General features: G+C 45.5%; 1 protein-coding gene across 1 annotated transcript in view; it reads left to right on the plus strand.

Annotated features, from left to right (window-relative positions):
• The first annotated feature begins 5,298 nt into the window (after positions 1-5,298).
• RALB (RAS like proto-oncogene B) overlaps positions 5,299-6,724 on the plus strand; it is a 63,410-nt gene continuing 61,984 nt past the window's right edge. The window contains exon 1 of the mRNA XM_006028032.2: positions 5,299-5,439. The gene's annotated coding sequence lies outside the window, so the exon portion shown is untranslated. The remainder of the gene's footprint in view (positions 5,440-6,724) is intronic.

Consider the following 6,724-nt stretch of genomic DNA (forward strand, 5'->3'; position numbering starts at 1 on the left):
TTGGACCACAAAACTTCCCCGGTGGGAGGAGCCGGGGTACCTGGCACTCTGCACCAAATGATGATGATGTCTTGGGGTCAGACTGGAGCCTGTCTGGGACAGGTCGTGGATGCAATGGGTTTGTGGTGAGCCCGAGCTTCAGGGCACGTGAGCACTTGCAGGTATCAATTCCATTGCACCAGCAGAAATTAGATTAGGCCTCTGGTGCTCTGGGCTAGGGCCTGGCAGCCAAAGCTGAAGTAAATACAACTGCCTCCCTGAGGCTCCCAGTCCCTTGTGTCCCACTGCAGTTTAGACCTAATGGAGAGTGAGGGCTTTGTCCTTTTAATACAGTTCCTGGCCCTGGTGCTGTAGCGTGCCAGTCACGGTAATTCAACCCAAAAAGGCAGGACTACAATGCCCTGTCCCCATTGGAATTTATTTCAGGTAGGGGCATCCAAAGGGGTGCTCTACAGGAGTGCTACCAGCACCACCTTCTGCAACACATCTGACCTCCTATCCCTCCCCATGTTAGCAGAAGGAAGGTTTCAGTGCAGTCTGCAACTGCAGGCTTGCTTTCTGGCAGGCTTTCCTCCGCCAGCATTGACTCCAAGAGAAGCTGGTGAAGGCCATGGCATGAATTTAGCCCTTTCTGGCTGTGTTTCTCCATCTGTCAGACAGACACAGTCCTCTACTTCACAAGGGTTTTGTGAGGATTAATTAGTTAATGTGTTTACAGTGCTAAGTATGATTTATTATTTAAAGATCCTTAAGCATAATATTTCCCTCTGCTACTCTAAATTCCTGGGGACCACACGCACTCTCTAGCGCCTGGCTGCAGCAGTGAGAGCGAAGTCCTTCGCACTATTTTCAGACAGCTGCATCCCACGTCAGGTTTGCTGCTGACTCGGCAGATTCTCTAAGGGTTGCCTCAGGATGCCTGAAAGCAATTTTAGCACCGTTGCACTGAATTCTCCTGAGCACAGAAATTACTAGGAAGGAAAAAAGGTTCCTTTTTCAATTTAAGCTTTATATATTCATAAAAAATAAGTGTTGGTAAATTTGCACCTTTTACAGCTCACTGCTAAATATGTACTATTTCTAATTGTTTCCATTTCAGCCATGACTTGCGGTGTTATAGAACAGTGATTCTCAAACTTTTTTGTATCGGGACCCATTTGTAAACGTCGATGGCCAGTCCCGACCCAGCGCCCCTCACTCCCAAACCACTGCCCCCGAGTCCCAACCCCCCAGTTTGTGGGGCAGCAGCAGGGGGCGGGAGCGGGATGGGGGGACCCAAGCAGCCCCTTACTGGCTGGATCTCCACCAGCCTTCAAGGGAAAAGCCACAGTTCCCCACATTTTTCTCCTTTATAGGAAATCCATTTTTAAAGTTTGTTCATGACCATTTCATATAGTCTTGCAGCCCACTTTTGGGTTGCGACCCACGGGTTGAGAAACGCTGTTATAGAGCACCCTCCCACCCAAAGGATTTCAGCCGAATTACTTGCAATTTTAACTTGGAGTGAGAGAGGAGTCACACCCTGTTGTGTATATATAAGCCACAGGACTGAGATCACTCACTAATGAAATCCAGCTGCCTCTGGAGCAGAACACATACACGCTGTTTTAACAAGGTACAGAAAAGTCTTAGCAGTCATTTTAAGAGCAAAGAGTACTATACCCAGTTGGCATTGTTTGAGGAACCTGATGAAGTTGCATGACATGCAAGATCAGTTTATGTGCCAGCCATTCTCAAGAGATTTTCTGTGATTGCATTAGTAGTGATTTCTGTAGGGATATGAGATATCTGAGCTATAACTTGTATGCAGTATGTAGTCACCATTTTAATTATGGCTCCCTGGTGTCCAAGTAATTCTCCCACCCATAGTCTTCCTCAACCCCTGAGAAGACTCTTACGCACAACATGGGGGTTCCCTCCCTTCTGCAATCATCTCCCTCTCCATCCTCATCTGCACTGTCTTACTGCTTTCCATAACACTAGAAGCTCCTTCTTCCCCATTCCCACCTGCTGTGGTTCCCTCTCACCCTCATCCCTAATACTTAAGACTGACCCAGGTACCTCTCAGAGTATCCACATGCAAATCTTGTATCTAATAATGACAGAAGATGCCCAGGATCCAGAAAAAGACTCACAGGTCACCTTTTCATAGGGACTGACTTCACATGCTCTTGAAATCTAAAACGCTCCTATTATCTTGCCATTTAAATAGAGTACCTTTATAAATAAGTCGATCATAGCACATCATGCAGCAGCGTCCATACAGTGCCTCTCTTTGTTACAGTGATCAATCAGAGGTTTACAGAAATGATAACTTGCACATTAAGGCAAGGGCCAGCTGTAAGGTCAAGGTCTAGTGAAGGCAGAGCTTGAGGGAGATGGGGAGAAGAAGAAACTCACAAGGACTTGGGAGAAAGAGGTTCTTCTGCTCAAGAAAAGAAGACAAAGAGAGCCCCTAAGGAAATGAGGCAAGGGACCAACAGCCTCTGGTTGTCAGAACAGAAGTGGCCTAATAAAAATGAAGCAGAAATAGATTCGGTCTGATTTTAATCTTGCTTACGCCAGGGTAAATCAGGTCAGACTCACACAGATGTAAAATCAATGTGTAACTGAGAATAGAATTGGGCTCGGGACACTTGGGGCTATTTTGGGGCAGTTGCTTAAGGCAGGACATTGCTTAGTAAGGGCAACTGCATATAGTGGTTGTATAGTACTATTAAAAATCAAGGTGTGGGGAGGGGAAGGGGAAATTCAACAGTGTTTTCTGCAGGGCAGCTTTCCTGTTCACCTTGAGGGGATGTCCACGTAGCTGTTTGTCTAGGTCTATTCCGGATCCATTGCCCTTGTACCTCAGGATCTAGTTTACCAAATGTGTTCATCCAAGTTCAGTTACCAGCAGCCTCTCTTGCTCAAAGCCCAAGGGTAACCGAAGATGACTAATCCTCCATTCTGAAATGGAAACAATTGGAACAGCCCCCAAAACTAACTGCAAAGGGTTTTAGAGCCAAAATGTTTGTGTCTTGCAGTTTTGTTTTTACTGATTATTAGCGTTTTGGAAAAGTTTCTTTAGGCAATTTATCAACGACTGTTTAAACTTGCATTAATAATAGCAGCATCTGGCTAATTATTATTATTAGGCTATAAGCCATTGTCCTTTACTGTATTCTTAAATGAAACAGGCGAGTTCCTGAAGTTGAAAGGCTATGATTTCCACTGGCACGGAGCACAAACCGAGCAAGAAACCTGGCACCATAGGGCCTCCTTTGAACAATGGGACTGAAAACAGTAACACCCTGCTGTACAAACCAAAACAGAGGGTTGGTCTAATGTCTAATCAATTCTGAAATGCACCAAGGACCTGGCTCCTGAAATGCCTTGACAGTCGGAAGCAGAGCTCTGGAAATGAACACAAAGGCAATACAAGGGCATGAAAACGGGAACCTGCTCCCGGTAAGTAACTTTAACTGTAGATGAACTGAAATCCAGAGATCAACTCCAGAGGAAACCTACCTAAACAAGAGCTGAAACGTATGAAGGAGATATGGAAGGCATGTTCGATGCAGTGGCAGAATATTTAGTCACACCAAGCAGCATGGAAACATCTTATGGCCTCAATGAAGATATATTGCTTTTACATGATGGTCCTACTTGAGATTATGTAAATAGGGGTATCCTGACAACTGGAGAGAAAAATGAGTGACTTAATATCTACTTTACTTCAAAAACTTACTTATCCTGATCTTAAAGGATATAACTAACGATAAGCTGAGAAAAAGACTATAATGATGTGGTATTATTAAGGGTTTGGGGGTTTGGTTTTGTTTGTTTTTTTTTAAGTAGGGGATTACACTTAGAAATTTGCCCAGGGCACAAGGTGGATCCAAATCTTCACAAAGTTAAGTTGACTCTCACTGAAATTTAGGAGCCTATTTGTCTAAAATTATGGACATACAAACAATTTGCCACTCGTAAAAAGGAATGGGATTATTTGCCACTCGTCTGCTGCTCTGCTATAAGTGTCCCAGGTGCACTTTTACCCCAGTGTAGGTGGAAATTAAACTCTGGTAACTTGTCTCACTCACCAAGGGCTATGACACTGAAGTTTAGCTCCTCTTTCCACTTACTACTGTGGAGTAGCCGATGTAGAAAATCAGCATTGCTACAATACAGCCCATGGATCCATGCCCCTTAGACTGCAAGGCTCATCACAGGTCTGGAAATTGAGCAGTGTGGAGAGTGGGTGTAGTGCTAATCGGAGTGTGAAGCTGTATTGTCTGGCTCGCAGGACCAGAAAGCTGGCCGCAGGAGGAGCGATAGCTGCCATGGTGGTGGGAGCTGCAGCAATTAGTACCTCTGCCAGATTCCAGCTGTGAGGGCCAGATGACACAGCCCTGTGCCCTGACTCTGGCCCCATGCCACACAATGGGCCCATGGGGCCCATTGTGTGGGGCACCACTGCAGTAAATTGTTTCCCCGCTTTCTCCTGTGGCAAATTGTCCATGTCGCAAGGCACTTCTGAAAGTGGGATTTAGGCTCCTAAAATTGCCCAGGTGCTTGAGAAGCCTTCAGCACCTTCACTGAGAAAGATGAAACAAAGAACGAGGTCACAGTCCAGCGAGTGAATTAATTGTTCTGCCTCCCGAAGAGTCAGCAGGTTGGTGTAGATTGGGTCAGCTGGTCTTGTGAAGCAGGCTGCTGATCACACCTGGCTCACCTGAGTCCACTGGAGCCTGGGAGGCAGCTCTGGCCTGGTCTCAGACCCGCCAGAGACCGAAGACTCAACAGTGAGTGCTGGGGATGAGTCCATTGCAGTCTCACTAGGAAATGTCCAGCTCTGATGCAAGTCAGTAGACTCAGGTGGGCAGGGCATGCTCAGTCCCCCGCTCCCTGACACCTGCTGCTGATGTGGCACAAGCCCAGCGGAGCCCTGAGCAGATGGGAGGCTTTGCCTGCATGGATCCAATAGCAAAATCCAGGCCTAAGATTGGATGCAGTATGGTGAGTGAGGACAACAAACACTGGAAACAGGAAAGAAAGATACAGTTCTTGCTAACTAGCAGCTGAATTGCTTATGTACCTTTCAGACTCTTGAATATCATCTTGGGTTATTATAACTATTACTGGGAGGCATCTGGAGGGGAGGAGGGAGGAAAAACAAAGAAGTCATTTTCCAGTATTATCCATCCCGAGGCTCCGGAGTGGTTGACGTTTCAGTTATCTCCGGCAGTTTCCTTGTTTTCAGAACAAGCGTATGATATCACATCCTGAGCCCTTCCCTTTTCTCCTTGCCCTTTGAAGCATTACAAGTCCAGCCACAGCCACTGCATGAACTGGCCTGGAAGAGCTGATTGCACGGAGCTGCTCTTGCTACTGCCTGCCTGCCTCACTCGTGCTCTTTCGAACACGGTAACAAGAGGACAAGCAGCCCTTCTGAGCACGGTGAGCAACAACTAATTAAGCAAATGTTTTCTCTGGGTTGTAAAACTGCATCGTGAAGAATGCACAGACGTAAACTTGGTTGCATATAGGCTGGGGCAGTTCATGAAAATGAAATGAAAACAGCTCACTTTCATTTTTCATTATGGAAGTGAAAAAGGAACAGTGGCGTTTCCTGACACAATAACTGAAAGTGGGAGCCGTAGTGGACGTGTTGCCCAGTGTCCAGAGCCTGAGTCATTTGTGGGAGGAATGGGACACATTTGAGGTCTAAGATGGCATGCCATTCGTTGGGAAGAGATGAAGAAAAAACTATTGCTTCACTGTTTATGCCAAGCTCTGGATAAAAACTTTGCAAAACCATTGTATGACAGGCACCTCTTTATTGATATGCTGAATCTCCCTAGATTTAATAAGCTTAATAGTACTAGATGGAAGTAAACACAATAAAAGGGAAATAAAAAGGCCATTTTCCTCTGCTAATCTTGGTTCATCCCAAAAGCATACAGGCTGAGCAAACATATTAAGCATGAGTCACTGACTCTCCTTCACATAACTACAGCATCTTTTTGTTTCCTCTGCACTTACCTGGATCTAGGGCTAATTTCGAGCATTGGAGGATCGAAGTGTAAATGGTTCTGTTCTTGGCCTGGGGACTATGACCTCATAAATTAGGTGCCTCTACGGGGCTAGATACATTGGAAATACAATAATAGCTACACCCAGCATAAGAGATGTTTTAGTGAGGACAAGTAATCAACCTGCATTTACCATTTCCACAGAGCCACGCTGCAGAAGTTATTTATTAACACAGAGCTTTGCTTTCTCCAGAAGAGACATAAGCTTCACATCGCTCTTGGTTTAGCTGCTTAGCTTCAGGCCAGCACTTCCCACTCACGTTCAGTGAGACTGCACACAAAGTAAGGGGCTCAGTGTGAGTATGGTGGAATAGACTTTACAATGGCAGATTCATATCCTTGTCCAGATTTTAAATATCAACATTCAGTATTAGCTTGTAACTGCTATGTCAAATGTCCAACTCAGCCCTGATGCCATTAAAGCATCCTCTTACTAAAAGCTGGTGAGACCTGCACTCCTTATAGTACCAAATACCAGCTGGACTAACACCAAATTTCCACTTTTCCTTCAGAACCTGCAAAACCAAAGCGGATTGCATGCCCTGATCATGGATAATACGCAAATGCTGTTGTGTTTTGTGTAGGACCTACTAAAAGCTGGTATTTCTGTGAGTGAAAGGGAGGGAACAATAAATGTGGCTAAATTTGGG

Source organism: Alligator sinensis, unplaced genomic scaffold, assembly GCF_000455745.1.
Source record: "Alligator sinensis unplaced genomic scaffold, ASM45574v1 scaffold1133_1, whole genome shotgun sequence".
Classification (NCBI taxonomy): domain Eukaryota; kingdom Metazoa; phylum Chordata; order Crocodylia; family Alligatoridae; genus Alligator; species Alligator sinensis.